We start from the raw sequence: 18425 nt of genomic DNA on the forward strand, positions 1-18425 counted from the left end.
AACTACTCTGAATAATTTTGTATCATCTGCAAATTTGATAACCTCACTCGTCGTATTCCTTTCCAGATCATTTATATATAATATATTGAAAAGCACCGGTCCAAGTACAGATCCCTGAGGCACTCCACTGTTTACCCTTTTCCACTGAGAAAATTGACCATTTAATCCTACTCTCTGTTTCCTGTCTTTTGAAACAATGTAGCCCAAAAAGGGGAGTGACTCCTGTTCAAACAGGCATTTTTCTAACTTTGAAAATAGATGGTTGTCTCTTAGGATTTGTAGTACCTGTCTTACATGCTACCGATGAGTGCCCAAATCCTTAGATTAAATCAAAACATCGTCTAGGTGTACAATGACCGACGAATGCGGCATCTCTTGAATTACCTCATTCATCAGGTTTTGGAAAACTGCTGGGGCATTACACAACCCGAAGGGAATTACAAGGTACTCGAAGTGTCCATCCCGGGTATTGAAGGCAGTCTTCCACTTAACCCCGGGACGGATCCAAACAAGGTTGTAGACTCCATGAAGATCGAGCTTGGTAAATATTCTCGCCCCCTGCAATCGGTCGAGGAGTTCAGGAATCAGGGGTAACGGGTAACGATCCCATCGTGTGATGGCATTCAGACGCCTATAATCGATGCAGGGTCTCAGAGATCCGACCTTCTTCCCAACAAAGAAGAAGCCTGCTCTGGCTGGTGACTTGGAAGGAAGTATGAATCCGCAAGCTAGATTCTCAGTGATGTATTTGGACATGGCTTGTGTCTCCGGGAGGGACAACGGGCAAACTTGCCCTTGGGGTGGAGTTGTGCCAGGCAGCAAATTAATAGCACAGTCGAACGTATGATGCTGTGATAGAAGTTCCGCTTTCTCCTTGGAAAATACATCTGTGAAATCTGCATATTGTGATGGTAATGCTAGAGAAGTATTCATCAATGCCACACTAGGCTGGAACAGTGGTGACAGGCATGTCAAGAAAAAATATGGGCTCCAAGCTGCCACTTGTAGCATGTCCCAATGAATAACCGGGGAGTGCTTTTGCAGCTAAGGTAACCCCAGTACAATTGGATGCACTGCTTTCTCCTATACCAGAAAGGATATATTTTCAGAGTGAAGAACTCCGGTCCAAAGAGTTACTGGTGAGGTAGATGCTGAGATGCACCCAGGAAGCAGAGTGCCCCGGATAGAGGTAATCCATAGTGGAGGATTGCGGGGGAGAACCGGAAGCTGAAGTTGTTGTACCAAGTCAGACAGGATAAAGTTCCCTCCTGCCCTGGAGTCGATAAAGGCGAGGGTAGAGAAGGACCCTCCAGGACACTCAAGGGTCACTGGGACTGTACATTGAGGAGTGGCATTAACACAGCCTAGGGACAGCTCCCCTATGGCGCCTAGGCTTTGTCATTTTCCGAACGCTCCTTACATTGGGCAAGGAAGTGGCCCTTGCCACCACAGTACAGGCAGAGGCCCAATGCTCGATGTCGCCTTCTCTCTTCCACAGTCAGAGAGGTTCATCTCAGCTGCATGGGTTCCTCTGCCTGAGGGTCTGAATGAGAGGTCGACTGTGATTGAGTTGACTTCAGGGGTCTGGAGAAGGCTGGAGTCAGCGAGACTTGGCTCCGAGGTGGGTGAACCTCCCGTGCCTTTGTTGAAGACAGCAGTCAATTCTACCTGCTAGATCGATCAGGTTGTTCAGGTCTCTGGATACCAGGTCTCTGGATACCAGTTCGTCCTTGATGAGTGCAGACAGTCCCTCCAGGAAAATGCCACGTAAATTGTCCTCTCGCCACCCCAACTCTGTGGCAAGCGTTCGGAATTCAATGGCGTAATCAACCAGTAGCCGAGACCCCTGACACAGCTGTAACAGTTCCGAGGTGTATTGTATTGAAGTGTATTGAAGTAGAGAACAAATTTTTGGAGGTTATTCAACATGGGATCACTGCGCTCCCACAAGGGAGAGGCCCAGCTTAGGGCCCTTCGATCCAGTAGAGACAGGATGTAAGCTACCTTCTCTGAATCAGAAGGAAACTGAATCATCAAGAGAGAGAACCTTATATAACACTGATTCAGGAACCCCCAGCAGTGCTTGTCCTCACCAGCATAATGAGGAGGAGCCGGCAACTGTATGGAAGTGGCAGTCCTGGGAGCCGAGGCTTGGAGGTGCACTGGGGGCATCTCGGGTGGATTGGCATCCAAGCAATTAGCCAACCTCTCAACGGTAGCGGCCAGGACGTCCAGGCAGTGCTGCTGCTGCAGTATTCGTTGTGCCATTCCAGGAATGGCCTGTAGTCTGGAAATTTCCGCTGGGTCCATGGCCTTGCAAACTGTTATGGTCTGTGGACCCTTGGGCTGGCCGTGCGGATGATGAAGAGACGTTGACGAGGACTCTGCTGAGATGTGATGGCCGGGAGGTGCAAAGGAGCCAGGAGACCAAACAGGAGCTTCGCCACTGGAAGCCCGATGTCCCACCAGGAGGAACCCATGAGGACCCAGGCCACTGGGACTTAGGTGCGGTCTCCCGGAGAAGGCAGCGAGCAGGAAGAGTGGATGGTCCGAAGGTAAGGGCTGGCAGCAGGCAGGGATATCAGAAGATGTACCGGAATCAGAAACCAGGAATTCAGTCCGAAGGATCTAGGCAGGGCTGGAACAGGAGCAAAGGCTGGATCAGGAACAAAAGGCTTCCAAGAGTGAACCTCATTGCAAGGCAGAGTCTCAAGGCAGAAGCTGGGTTTAAGTACCCTGCCGGCGTCTGACATCATTTAGGGGCCGGCCGCGGTTTCCCGCCACTGTGCCTTTAAATTCCTCCCCCTTGCGCGTATGCTTGCCTACGGGGGCAGAGCCATGAGAGAAGCTTGACGGCGTCTCCCTCGTGGAGACGCCACTGCGGAGGAGACCCGGCTTTGCCCGTAAGCACTTGGCATCGATGCAGCAATTCGAGGCGGAGTCGGAGAAGGTGAGGGCCCGGTTGCGGGACCCGCGACCGGGATTGCAACACATGTAAACCATGAAAAGGAAGACTGATAAAGCAATCTTCAGCTGGACCATAAAAATGATACCTAATGATAATTGAACTCTCTAATCCTGACATGTCACATGGAGTTCACTATCCCAGAGGTTCCCAAACCTGCCCTGGGGGACCCCCAGCCTGTCTATTTTTTTTGGATATCCACAATGAATATGCATAACATAAAATTTGCATGCGATGGAGTCAGTGTATGCAAATTTTATCTCATACATTTTCATTGTGGATATCCTAAAAGCTTGATTGGCTGGGGGTCCTCCATGACAGATTTGGGAACCACTGCTGCTTCCTATAGAGGAACTTTTTTTAGTAACTACTATTTATTGGCTCTACTCCAACAAATTCTATTCTCTTCCACATTGCCAGCGAACTTTGATTATGGCTTTACGTTTTACAACTGATAAAGAGCCGTCAGTGTGCAGACAGAGAATACTGCAGGAAAACTGTAAGATATACAACTTATAAACTTATACAGAGCGTGGGAGAACCCTGCCCAAAAGAGCTGAAAGTCTGCAAGAAAGCTTGATATGCTAGACAAGATCCATGAAGGACGTGGTACAGAGCGGGGAAGAGACTGTGAGGGCTGCAGCAGCTGGAGGGGAGGAGGGGAGAGGAGATCTCAGGCAAAGCAGCTTTAAAGTGCTTTTGGGATGGGAATCGGTGAGTGAGAGACAGGCAGGGAGGGTTCTTTGTAAAGGAAATTAAATTATGAACCCCAAGTGTTGACCATTGATCAGTGCAAGTGAAGGTGAGATCAGACTTTCTCTAAACTTCTCTAATACTAACAGGAGATTCCCTCACCAGAGCTGGAGCAGAGCAGAATGAGAGACCCAAAACTTATTCTCCCTAAGCATCAAGCACTTCTAAACTTTCCAGGTAACTCAGGTACAGAGCAGCAAACGTCCCTTAATTATCTGTGAGAATTTTTAATTTCCCAGATGCACAGAGCACAGTTTTCCCACCACATCCCTTTCATAAAGCATTTAAGACACCCGAGTTGCCCCTCACCTGATCCACAGTGGAGGAGACGAGGCAGCGCTGCAGGACAGGTAAGGAGAAACCCCAGCAATCCTGTAACGTGCGACTTTAATGCCTTCTGTGAGCTGTGTTACCTCATCAGATACAATTTACAGTTTTATTCAGAAGCTTCCACTAGGATCAAACCCTCCAAAGCAAGAGCTGTAGAGATAGGTCACCCTGATGTCATTTTAATTTAATTTCTGATTTTGTGATTGCACATCCATTTAAAAGTGGATTACAATAAGGATAGCAGAGTTGCTGACAGTAGATTACACTGGAGTTGGCAGATGATGTAAGAGGTTGAGAGGTTGCATGTATAGACCTTAAAGGGCAAGGGGTATCTACACATGTCCATAGGGTAGGACACATAGGGATGAAAGCCAAAGATTTCTTTCTGCTTGGGTGGCCTATGAGTCAGGTCTGGAAGGTTTGAATCCTTGCTGGTTGTTTTCAGTGGGTGGTAAAATGTTGTGGCAGTTATGTAGTCATTAGTGGCTGGCAAGGCTGAGGTAGGGAGAGAGGTCCAGAGGTCGACAGCTGCTCCACTGAAGGTTTTGTAACTGGCTTTTCCCTATAAATATAATTTTTTCACAGGAAATGTAAAACATGTTTATCTTGCTTAAATCTGCAAACCGTGATGAAGGTGAGCCACAGAGATCTGATGTACTAGAGATAGAATGGAGCCTCATTGATGGAACATGGACACAAATGAATATGATTGAGGTAGAAATATGTAACTGAATTTCCTGATTATAATACAATATCAAACCATAGATAATGGATTCACTGATTTTGTCTTGGAATTGTGAACTAGGAACCAAAAAAACATCAGAGTTCTAACCCTTGGCTCTAACCATTGTGGAACCCTGGAGGATTCACTTTATCTCCCTGTGCCTCTGTTCTAATCTCTGTCTCTGTCACTGACTCTGTGTGTGTGACTTCAGCTGAGTCACTTTATCTCTCTGTGTCTCAGCTCTAATCCCCGGCTCTGTCACTGTGTGTGTGACTTCAGGGGTTGTCACTTTATCTCTGTGTGTGTCAGCTCTAATCCCCGGCTGTGTCACTGATTTTCTGTCACTGATTTTTAGACCCTTTTCTTTCAATGGTAAACTGAACATGCAAAGGCAGATTTAAAACTTTAAATCAAGTTTTTACTATCTATGCCAAATTCACTATTTGAACTTTATGTGATAATGGATCTTTTGGTGTCAATTATGCAGGCGCTGATTAAATATGCATTGATTACTGCAATGCACTATATGTCAGCCTTACAAAATGCAATTAAGTAGATTTTAGCTTATCACAAACATTGTGGTTATTAAGCCTTCATGCCCAAAATCATATTTGTTCAGCTCTGGAATCACTGTTAGCCAGCAGAATTCAATTTAAGACACTCTCTGTGGTTTTAAGACATTATTTTACCAAAAACCTATTGCATTATTTAGTTACCTGCAGAGATATAGTCTGGGTAGAGTGGCTCTGCTTATCCCTTCAGTGAAAAATGCTGCATTGCTTGGAACCAGATCGAAAGCCTTTTCTTATATCGGCCCCGTATTATGGAATATAATCCCTAAAAGAACTATGAAAGTTTCAAGAATATTTAGGTTTGTTTTTTTTTAATCTATTTTCATTTGACAAATTTGTATGAAGTCTAGTTTTAAATTTATTTTTTTGGTTTGATGTTTGGATAAGAATATTTGCTGTTTTGTTTCCCTTTATCATCTCTTATATTTGTATTTTTTATTATCTTTCCACCTTGTTCAAGCCTATATTCTGTAATATATTTGTACTCACCCAGAGCTATCTAGATAGGCCGATAATAAATTGAAGGCAGGAATAAATAAATAAATAAGCAGTTAATGCGCTGCCAATGAGTGTAATGTGACAATCTGTAAAGAGCAGATCAATGACTTTCACAGCTGGCCATACATTGTAGCATCTGGAAAGTTTAATGGCATCCTCTTTAATCCAATCAATGTAAACCATGAATTTCTATAAGTTTGGAGAATAATTTGAGCAGTTTTTTGAACATGCAAGACCATGCAAGCCAGATGTTTCCCTGATACAGGATCTTGAATAATTCATGTTAGGATTTTTCTTGGAAGTGAATGAATTACAACATGAAAAGATTAGTAATATATTTAATGAAAAGTTTATTTAGGAGTATTGCACACTGGAAGAAATGTACGTATTAAGCACAAAAAACAATTTCCCCCTATGGACCAATGATTACAACTGCTATGATCCATTCATACTAAATAAGCAAGTTGTTTCATCTGATACACATCTATTCTCATTTCTTCTTGCACCCCCAGGAGAAGAGAGATGAACCCAAAGGAAGCAAAAAATATGACGATGGTGACAGAATTCATTATTCTGGGACTTTCGGATAATCCCCAGCTGCAGGTTCCCCTCTTCCTGGTCTTCCTGCTCATCTACCTGATCACCCTGCTGGGGAACCTTGTGATTATCACAGTGACCTGTGCTGACCCCCGCCTGCACACCCCCATGTACTTCTTCCTCAGTAACCTCTCTCTCACAGACATCTGCTCCACCTCCACCATCACCCCAAAACTGCTGATGATCTTTCTCACAGGGGATAAGACCATTTCCTTTGCTGGATGCTTTCTGCAGCTCTATTTCTTCATCAGTTTTGCCTGTGTTGAAGTCGTTATCCTTGCTGTCATGGCTTATGACCGCTATGCTGCTGTCTGTGACCCCTTGCGCTATTCCCTCATTATGATTCAGAGAGTCTGTGTCCTGCTGGCAGCTGCTTCCTGGATCATCGGATTTCTACCATCTGAGACGATCACAGCTTCTATCACCCGCCTTTCATTCTGTGCCTCTAATGAGATCAATCATTTTTTCTGTGACCTCTTGCCACTGTTAAAGCTTTCCTGCTCTGACACAGCTACCATACAAAGCTTAATATTTGTTTCAGCTTCATTGATATCAGTGCCTGCCTTCCTTGTGACTCTCATATCTTACATCTACATCATCTCAGCCATCCTGAGGATCCGCTCTGCAGAGGGAAGCGTAAAGCCTTCCCCACATGCTCCTCCCACCTCATTGTTGTCTCTGTGTATTATTTGTCACTGTTTTGCATGTATCTGAGACCTCCCACAACATACTCCCATGAACAGGGTATAATTCTGTCTGTGATCTTCACTACTGTCACCCCCATGCTGAACCCCATCATTTACAGTCTGAGGAACAAGGAGGTAAAAAATGCATTGAGGAAAGTCATAGGAAAGTAACTTGTGAGAGCAGGTGATAAATCACAGAAGGTTATCACATGTAGGAGATAGGGTCAGATTTAGGGTTTTGTCACCTCTAGGGACTTTTGGTGCTTTCATCCCCCACCTCCTGAACCAGAGCCTTTGTCCATGTTCCTCATCTTCAGAGCCTTTGTCCAAGTGCCAAGCCTTCAGTGTTTTCATCCATGTTCCTCGTCATGCAATGTCTTGTCCTCAGGCGAGAAGATGGATAGACCAATAGCTTTAGAAATAGGGATACAATCCGTTAATGGGTTGTATTAATAAAGTATCCTTATATCTAGGGCTATTGGTCTATCCTTTGTCTTCTCATCTTCTGGCTTTGATAGACTGTCTTCCGGTTTATTTCCTGGGTCTATGTCTTGCCCTCAGCCTTCATCTGTCCTGATGCACTTTCCATTCCCAGCATCAGGTCTGAAAGAGCTATCGAGTGGCCAGAGGGCTACCCCAGACTCCAGCATTTTGTTGTTGGGTCTCACTCTGTGCGTGCTGGTTCAGCAGAGGCCTGAAAGCTACATTCCAAGTACAAGTTACATTCCAAGTCCCGCCCATTCCTGGATATTCTTACCTCCTACAGTGCCTACCTTGGAGCCTTGCCCTGAGGTTCTGCCTTGATCCAAGGGCTCACTCTCCCTTGAGCAAGTGACTGCATCCTGCGCTGACAACAAATTGCTGCTGTATTGCTCTTTTGATAGGATAACCTATCAATGTGTCCTACGAATGCCGGTATATAAAAATTGTTAAATAAATAAATAAATAAATAACCAAAATAGCAGTTGCAGACATTGCAAATGCTGCAAATGGCAGAAGTTCACTTAATAATTGGGGATAAATTCAGAGATCATGTAACACATGTAGAACAAAGGGTTAAGCTTAAACTTTTAACTTTAATCCTTAGGATCATCAAGGAAGGGAGCACGGATTATTTAGCTCAGTTGTTAAATCTGTATAAACCTAGTCGTTCATTACGTTCCCAGTAGGAGATATTCTTAGAGTTGCCATTAGGGATGTGCATTCATCCAGGATGAATTAGGCAATGTCAATGAAATTGCCTAATTCATCCTGGTTCAGACACCCCGAAAAATGAAGTGGATTTTCCCAAAATTTTGGGAAAATCGGGGCGGCCGAGAAAAACCGGCCCAAACCATGGGAAAACAAAATTTCCCATGGCAGGCCGATAACGAAGGCTGAACCAAAAGGTTCGGCCGAATCACATCCCTAGTTGCCATCACTATCAGAATTTCATTATGTGGAAACCCAAAAAAAGGGCTTTCTCTCTAGTTGGACCACAACTGTAGAATGGATTACTTTGCCAGCTGAGAGCCATCACAAATATAAAAATATTTCAAATACAGCTAAAAGCATATCTATTCAATGATGCTTATGGGGTTTATTTAATCTAGGCACAGAAAGTAGTGGAGCAATGTTTGTCTTTGACTTCTGGTGTTGTTAAATTGGTTTTATGTTGAATTTCTTTTTAATATTATGCTGTATGGTTTTATGTACACCACTTAGTCCAATTTTACATATAATTTGTAGTTTATACATTTTATAAATAAACTGATTTTCAAAAGAGTGCATCACATGGCCCTAAAATAGTGGGCTGGACAAGACTGCACATTGGAATAAAATACTGCACTATGTCCATAAAAGTCTTATCTTGCAGCCTTATTATAGGAAACAAAAACTTCAATATAAGATCAAAAAAGTCTTAATATTTCAAGATTTTTCAAACTGAGTGATGTTAAAATGTAAAGAATTTACACCTTTGTGCTCAATACTATTGCAGAAAAATGTGAAATTTGCCTTGCAATACCCTACTAGGTTACGAGTTTGGCTTAATGGGGAGTGGCGAGACTTTCAAAGTGCGGATGCCACAAAAGGATTAGTGTGACCCCTCATGATTTGCAGAATTATATCCATGTTAAACTAAATGGCAGTGGCTAGAGCAGATGTTTTTTTTTGGAGGGGGTTCTCAAATGTTTCCAAGATGATTTTTATTGGAGCATTTTCTATGGATTTCTGTTATTTTGAGGACTTATTTGGACTTTTGTTTGAGGAAAGAGATGCTCATATTCTTACTGCACCACTGTTGTACTGCTGCATCTTATATTTATTAGGGATGTGAATCATTTTCTGACGATTTAAAATATTGTCCGATATATTTTAAATCGTCAAAAATCGTTAGAGGCGATATATAATAGGAATTCCCCCGATTTATCGTCAATAATCGTAAATCGGGGGAAGGGGGAGGGCGGGAAAACCGGCACACTAAAACAACCCTAAAACCCACCCCAACCCTTTAAAATAAATCCCCCACCCTCCCGAACCCCCCCCAAAATGTCTTAAATTACCTGGGGTCCAGTGGGGGGGTCCCGGTGTGATCTTCCACTCTCGGGCCACGGGTGCGTTTATAGAAATGGCGCCAGTGCTACCTTTGCCCTGTCATATGATAGGGCAAAGTTATTGCCAGCGCCATTTTGGTTCCTGTCCCCCGATGTTACGAGCGTAGGAGATCGCTCCCGGACCCCCGCTGGACCCCCAGGGACTTTTGGCCAGCTTGGGGGGGCCTCCTGACCACCACAAGACTTGCCAAAAGTCCAGCGGGGGTCCGGGAACGACCTCCTGCACTCGAATCGTGTTGACGTATTGCAAAATGGCGCCGGCCATACAGCCATACGGCCGGCGCCATTTTGCAATATGGCAATATGGCCATACGGCCGGCGCCATTTTGCAATACGGCAATATGGCCATACGGCCAGCGCCATTTTGCAATACTCTGTTGTTTGATCACTCTTTCTCTTTCCTTGGTTTCCACTTTTTTCCAACAGTTATTTTGAGATGTGCGTGATTGATTGCCCTACCGTCACCCTCCTTATGGCAATCCTATCTGATAAAATTTTGCAAATATGTCACTTCTCTTTGTGCTTTTCCTGTTATAAAAATACGTACATTTATACATATATATATATTTTATTTTTTTTTATTTTGTTTTGTCCTCCAGATTGAAAATTTGGCTACACTTAACACATGATTCCATGAGCCAAATGTTTGGAATATGATGACAGTACTGCTATAAAGTCCAATGCACTCTTCCTAGCTTATAGAATGACTGCAACCCCTTTCTATATCTTTATCCACAGATAGAGTGGATGATGGCGATGTTACCAACGAGGAATCCATCCCCACACCAGATGATTTCATCTTCCCGATGTCAAGTGCTGACTCCCCCAGCCAACACATGTCAACAGAGGACATGGTAACACTGAACCTGTTTGATGTGTCTTCTCTCAACCAACCACCAGAAGCATCAGTTCCCCTGGCCCCCGAGGATTCAGCACCCCTGGAAACATTTCTTGATTCACAACTATCCAGTTACAGGCTGACGCTCCACCAGTACTGGAAATGGCATCAGTAGCGCAGGACCTAGAACTGGCACTTTTTGGAAATGGTGGCCTGCGCGAGCAATTTTTGAGTGGAATAACCTCGCATCAGGATCAACATAATGAACTCCTCCTCCAGGAAGTGCGGTTGATAAGATCCGACCTCAACACTGGGATGGCTGCTCAAGCAAATGCGATTCGAGAAACGATGGCAGAATTCATAGGTGCAATTCGAGAACTAGCCTCAGCTTATCGTTCCATTAACCAATCTTAAAATTTACCTACGTATCGTTTAATGTCACATCCAGCACTGAATATGTCCAAAAAATGTTAAGTAATCAAAGTTGACAATATTACAACATAGCATAATTGCTATTTTTGTAATTTTTATAGATTTATACATGGGGGATAGGATGGGTATCGCAAGGGAAGAGACCATGTAGTACGGGGGAATAAGAGCATCATTGTCATTGCAGTTGGCAGGGGAGAGACTGGGTTGATAACGTCAGTGTCGATGTCACCCCGTCCCCTATGTCTGATATGAAGGTACAGATAGGGGCAGTAGAGATGGGGGTGGGGGTGGAATCCTTGGTGTTGGAGGGGCGCTCCACATGCAAGAGTATAAAATACAAGACAAGAATGTTATATAAGAACATAAGAAAATGCCATACTGGGTCAGACCAAGGGTCCATCAAGCCCAGCATCCTGTTTCCAACAGTGGCCAATCCAGGCCATAAGAACCTGGCAAGTACCCAAAATCTAAGTCTATTCCATGTTACCATTGCTAATGGCAGTGGCTATTCTCTAAGGGGCGGATTTTAAGAGCCCTGCTCGCCTAAATCCGCCCAAAACCGGGCGGATTTAGGCGAGCAGGGCCCTGCGCGCCGGGAAGCCTATTTTACATAGGCCTACCGGCGCGCGCAGAGCCCCGGGACTCGCGTAAGTCCCGGGGTTCTCCAAGGGGGGCGTGTCGGGGGCGTGTCGGCAGCGTTTTGGGGGCGGGTACGGGGGCGTGGCTACGGCCCGGGGCGGTCCGTGGGCGTGGCCGCGCCCTCCGTACCCGCCCCCAGGTCGCGGCCCGGCGCGCAGGAGGCCCGCTGGCGCGCGGGGATTTACGCCTCCCAGAGGGAGGCGTAAATCCCCCAACAAAGGTAAGGGGGGGGTTTAGACAGGGCCGGGCGGGTGGGTTAGGTAGGGGAAGGGAGGGGAAGGTGAGGGGAGGGCAAAGGAAAGTTCCCTCCGAGGCCGCTCCGATTTCGGAGCGGCCTTGGAGGAAACGGGGGTAGGCTGCGCGGCTCGGCGCGCGCCGGCTATACAAAATCCATAGCCTTGCGCGCGCCGATCCAGGTTTTTAGCAGATACGCGCGGCTCCGCGCGTATCTACTAAAATCCAGCGTACTTTTGTTTGCGCCTGGAGCGCAAACAAAAGTAGGCTATTCGCGCGCCTTTTAAAATCCGCCCCTAAGTGAACTTAATAGCAGGTAATGGACTTCTCCTCCAAGAACTTATCCAATCCTTTTTTAAACACAGCTATACTAACTGCACTAACCACATCCTCTGGCAACAAATTCCAGAGTTTAATTGTGCGTTGAGTAAAAAAGAAATTTCTCCGATTAGTTTTAAATGTGCCCCATGCTAACTTCATGGAGTGCCCCCTAGTCTTTCTACTATCTGAAAGAGTAAATAACCGATTCACATCTACCCATTCTAGACCTCTCATGATTATAAACCCCTCTATCATATCCCCCCTCAGTCGTCGTACCTGCCCTTACAAGTTTATCATGTGTTTGAGCATTACAATGTGTTATCCACTATGACACCTAGATCTCTTTCTTGGGTTGTAGCACCTAATGTGGAACCCAACATTGTGTAATTATAGCATGGGTTATTTTTCCCTATATGCATCACCTTGCACTTATCCACATTAACTTTCATCTGCCATTTGGATTCCCAATTTTCCAGTCTCACAAGGTCTTCCTGCAATTTATCACAATCTGCTTGTGATTTAACTACTCCGAACAATTTTGTGTCATCTGCAAATTTGATTATCTCACTCGTTGTATTTCTTTCCAGATCATTTATAAATATATTGAAAAGTAAGGGTCCCAATACAGATCCCTGAGGCACTCCACTGTCCACTCCCTTCCACTGAGAAAATTGTCAATTTAATCCTACTCTCTGTTTCCTGTCTTTTAGCCAGTTTGCAATCCACTAAAGGACATCACCACCTATCCCATGACTTTTTACTTTTCCTAGAAGCCTCTCATGGGGAACTTTGTCAAACGCCTTCTATAAATCCAAGTATACTATATCTACCGGTTCACCTTTATCCACATGTTTATTAACTCCTTCAAAAAAGTGAAGCAGATTTGTGAGGCAAGACTTGCCTGGGTAAAGCCATGCTGACTTTGTTCCATTAAACTATGTCTTTCTATATGTTCTGTGATTTTGATGTTTAGAACACTTTCCATTATTTTTCCTGGCACTGAAGTTAGGCTAACCAGTCTGTAGTTTCCCGGATCACCACTGGAGCCCTTTTTAAATATTGGAGTTACATTTGCTATCCTCCAGTCTTCTGGTACAATGGATGATTTTAATGATAGGTTACAAATTTTTACTAATAGGTCTGAAATTTCATTTTTTAGTTCCTTCAGAACTCTGGGGTGTATACCATCCGGTCCAGGTGATTTACTACTCTTCAGTTTGTCAATCAGGCCTACCACATCTTCTAGGTTCACCGTGTTTTGATTCAGTCCATCTGAATCATTACCCATGAAAACCTTCTCCATTATGGGTACCTCTCCCACATCCTCTTCAGTAAACACCGAAGCAAAGAAATAATTTAATCTTTCCTTGATAGCCTTATCTTCTCTAACTGCCCCTTTAACCCCTCGATCATCTAACGCTCCAACTGACTCCCTCACAGGCTTTCTGCTTCGGATATATTTTAAAAAGTTTTTACTGTGAGTTTTTGCCTCTACAGCCAACTTCTTTTCAAATTCTCTCTTAGCCTGTCTTATCAATGTCTTACATTTAACTTGCCAACGTTTATGCTTTATCCTATTTTCTTCTGTTGGATCCTTCTTCCAATTTTTGAATGAAGATCTTTTGGCTAAAATAGCTTCTTTCACGTCCCCTTTTAACCATGCCGGTAATTGTTTTGCCTTCTTTCCACCTTTCTTAATATGTGGAATACATCTGGGCTGTGCTTCTAGAATGGTATTTTTTAACAATGACCACGCCTCTTGGACATTTTTTACTTTTGTAGCTGCTCCTTTCAGTTTTATCAATAATGTGTGTCTACAATGGGTAGACACACATTATTGATGTTATACTTCACGAAATGTAATTGGAACCTTAAAAAACAGAACACAATTATTAGTTATTGCTGGGAAAAGCTTTGATATTCATACAAGGAAAGAAAAAAGTCAGTAATATGTTTATAAACTTTATATCTATTCAACACTTCAAGGGATATAAATTCTACCATTAAAAAGCTTAGACTATTAATATTGTTTTGGTTGTGGGAAAAGGCCTAGATGTTCATACAAGAAGAAAGAAAGAAAACTAGGTTACAATGGGTTGATAAAGTTTTTAGATTTAATACTTCAAGAAATACCTTAAAAAACAGAAGACAATGAATAATATTTTGATTGTTGGAAAGGGCCTAGCTGTTCATACAAGAGAAAAGAAAGAAAATTAGGTTACAATGGGTTGACAGAGTTTTAATTTTTTATACTTCAATCAATACCATTAAAAAAAAACCAGAAGAGAAAGAAAATGTTTCTGATTGTAAAGGGTTTTATGGAGGGGTCATCTTGCTGTGAAATGTTCTGAGGGGTGGATTGTTAAATAGATGCATCTCAGCTTCTGAAACAAAAACAAAACAAGACAAGAGTACATAGGCCGTACAGGTAGAGAAATGATTAATATCTAGAATTAGTCAGAGCGATGAACTACAATGAAAGCGCCACATCAGTATGGGGCCCTGGAGACAGGAGTGGTGCCATAAGACAGAATAAGAGCAGTTAGGAAAATGAATGTATGACATTTAATAACTTACAAGAGAAATAACTTTTGATGATCCTTCGTCGGACTTCATGACCCCGTGCAGTGTTTGCTTCAGCTGCCATTTCCACAGGCGGGTCTGGTGGCAAGGTTTCGGCTACCTCTGCATCCACACCAAATCTCTGACAAATGTTGTGTAGCATGCAGCAGGCAATAATTATGCTCACCACCTTTTCTGCACTGTACTGCTGGGCTCCTCCTGAGCAATCCAGACATCGTAAACACCCCTTCAGAACTCCAAAAGTGCACTCAATCACGTTTCTGGTGCTGCCATGAGCCTCATTGTAGCGTTTTTCGATGGCTGTGCATGGGGACTGGAGTGGAGTTAGCAACCAGGGATTACAGCCATAGCCGCCATCACCTATAGGATCAATAATCCGGAATGCATCAAAAACTACTTCGCAGCCCCAAACATCATAAACATAACATCATAAACATAACTGTATACCGATCATCCCGAACATCCCCAGACCTGAACACATGACAAACAGATAGAATCCCAGTCAGTAGCCATTATCACTTACCAAGTAGCCAACCTTCACCGTACTTTCCCTCTGAGAATTGGGTCCCCAGAGATGAATGTGCAAGAATGTAGGCATCATGGCAGCTCCCAGGATACTTCGCTACAACATTTAGAATCCGAAGGTGTGCATCGCAAACGACTTGCACATTCATGGAATGGAAGTGCTTGCAATTCTGGAATGCACTCTCTTCCTCCGACTTGGGGGTAAACGCAATATGAGTGCAGTCAATAGCATCCAACACATTCGGCAATACCCATGAACCCACTGCAGATCTGTTGCAGCTCCGCTGGATCCATAGGATAGATGATGTACTTTCTCATCCACTTCATCATGACCTTCAACACCTGTGACAGATGCCGCAAAATGGAGGCCTGTGTTATACCAGCAACAACACTCACGGGGTTTGAAAACTTCCGGTACCAAAAAAAATTTAAGGCACCAAGAAGTTTTGTCAACCCTGGCACAGCATGGTGGCGATTGGCCAGGGGGTGTAGGTTGCAGCGCATATCTTCATAGAGGAACAAGATTGCCCGTGAGCTCAGCCGGTAGGTTTGGACAACATCTCGCTCACACATGCCAAACAGAGTTGTCCATGTGTGAATGAAACATCCTGGCCTGCTGATGGCACTGTGCTCTGCCTGCATGGAAAACAACAGAGGCAAACACAAGAAATTCAAATTAATTGATGAGCACATATACATTGTTTAACAGCACATACATGGATATGCAACACTGTGGATTCTCGGGTGTGCATAGATTTATTAGCAGGGCAAATAGAAAAAGTTTCGCAGTACATACATGGATATGCCACACTGTGGATTCTCTGGTGTACATAGTTTGACTAGCAGCACATATAAATTATTTAATAGTACATACATGGATCTGCAACACACTGTATTCTCAAGAGCTATGTGTTCTTATTTAAGTGTCTACAACAATCAGCAGCCTCAGGGATGCCTAATTCTAGACATTGATTTACTAGCATGGCTAATAGAAAAAATTTCCCAGTACATACATGCATATGCCACACTGTGGATTCTCTGGTGTATATAGTTTGACTAGCAGTATATATAAATTATTTAACAGTACATACATGGATCTGCAACACTGTGTATTCTCAAGTTTGTATTCTTAAATGAACTATGCGTTCTTATTTTAGCATCTACTACAATCAGCAGCCTCGGGGATGCCTAATTCTAGACGCAGGAGTAAGGCTCCGTAGAGGCGTCCGTAGAGGCGTCCATAGAGGCTCCATATAGGCGTCCATAGAGGTGTCCGTAGAGGTGTCCATGTCTCTGCTGGACCCCCAGAACCTCAGGACACCTAGCAGATGCCAGATGAAGGCCTGGCGCAGCTCCCATCTCTCCAGCGTCCGTAGAGGCATCCATTTCCGGAGCCTCAGAGATGCCCAGAGATGGATGATACAGTTGAACCCAAACAGAACACATACCTCTTCCGGTCTTGCTGCTGGGTTCTCCGGTCTTGCTGCTGGGTTCTCCGGTTGGCTGGGTTCTCCTTGCTGCTGGGCTCCCCTGTTGGCCTCTCCGATCTGCCGAGCATTTCGAGCATTTCTCATTCGAGCATTTCTCATTCTGCTTCTCAACCAAATGAAAAAAATCACCAGAGCCAATATATGCATGTTATCCATGGCGCTGTCCGGTACAAAGCTGACTGTACACCACACTAACGCCAGGGTCAGGGTAGGCGGTAAATATTCAGGTTAAAGACGCGGTAAATAAGCTGGTTAAAAAGGCAATAATTTGGGTGCACGGTACTGTATTGGAAGGAATAGCTAATCTGATCATTAACATATCATATAAATGTGACGGGCGGAAAGGGATACTCGTCTTTTACGGCAAGCGATAAGGACGCGTAAAAGCCGATTCTGAATCGCGGGTCTTCCTTATGCTCTCAAAACGTGCATCCAAAGCGGGTTAAAAAACGGGCAACCGCAGCCACACTTTACTGTATCAGCCCGTTAGATTGTAAGCCCTCTGGGGATAGAGAAATGCCTACAGTACCTGAATGTAAACCAATGTAATATCTCAAATCGAATGTTGGTATATATTAAAAAAAATAATAATAAAAATAAATAATACAACCCCTGCATTGCCTGACTATGCTATTGCCTCTCTCCAAGCCAGGATATCTGCTTTGCCTGACCACTCCGTTGACTCTCTCCAAGCCCAGACCTCTGCATTGCCTGACTATGCTATTGACTCTCTCCAAGCCCAGACCTCTGCACTGCCTGACTACGCTATTGACTCTCTCCAAGCCCAGACCTCAGCCTCGCCTTGCCAGTGTTCCCTGATTGCTGCTGGCCCAGAATCCAGCTTGACCTACGACACTACTTCAGTCTACGTCCTGGACTTGGCCTATTCAGGCTCCAACCTGTTCTTGCTTGGGCGCCCCCTGTCTGACTTTGGTTCTATTGGCGCCCGGGTCTCCAGGACTCTGCCTTGTCCAGTACAGACTTCTCCACTCCACTGTTGCTGCCTCTGGGCTGACCTCTCGAACCTTCCATCAACAACGACATACGGAGACCCACCTAAGTCCAGCCAGCCCCGGCACCCAAAGGCTCAACCCATGGGGAACAAGGGCTGGTATTGGTGAAGCACCAGCCGGCCTCTGTCCTTCAGCCCACTCCATCTACCGACAGTGGGGACCATAAGATCCCTCCTATGGGTAGTGCCAACCCTCCTTGACCCAAGGGTCCACCTCCGGTGCAACACTCTTGCTAATAGAAAAGAGATGAAATAAATTGTATGATCACCCTCATAACATTCGCCAAGCATTCGCCAAGCATTCACCTGCTGACTGCACTCGCCCAGTACTCTTCTGACTGCATTTGCCGAGCATTCGCCTGCTGACTGCAATCGCCCAGCATTCTTCGGCATTCGCCCTAACCAGCACTAGCCCTAAACCAGCATTCTTCTGCTCTTCTGCTCTCGCCCTAAACTAGAAATGTTTGTTCCGGAAAGGCCTGCAAGGATCACCAAACAGTTCACCACCTGCACCTAACAAGAAACCCCAAAGATTCCCACGGACATCTGACTTTCAGCCATCTCTATCTTCTAACATGTACCCCCTCACAATTCCCATCATCCACAACTACAAGTGGAGCGCACCTAAACCT

The 18425-nt window shown here is 44.5% G+C and overlaps 1 pseudogene; it reads left to right on the forward strand.

Annotated features, from left to right (window-relative positions):
• The first annotated feature begins 6364 nt into the window (after positions 1-6364).
• Positions 6365-7296, forward strand: LOC115077674 (annotated as a pseudogene).
• Positions 7297-18425: the final 11129 nt, after the last annotated feature.

The sequence above is a fragment of the Rhinatrema bivittatum genome, chromosome 16, assembly GCF_901001135.1.
Source record: "Rhinatrema bivittatum chromosome 16, aRhiBiv1.1, whole genome shotgun sequence".
NCBI classification, from domain to species: Eukaryota; Metazoa; Chordata; class Amphibia; order Gymnophiona; family Rhinatrematidae; genus Rhinatrema; species Rhinatrema bivittatum.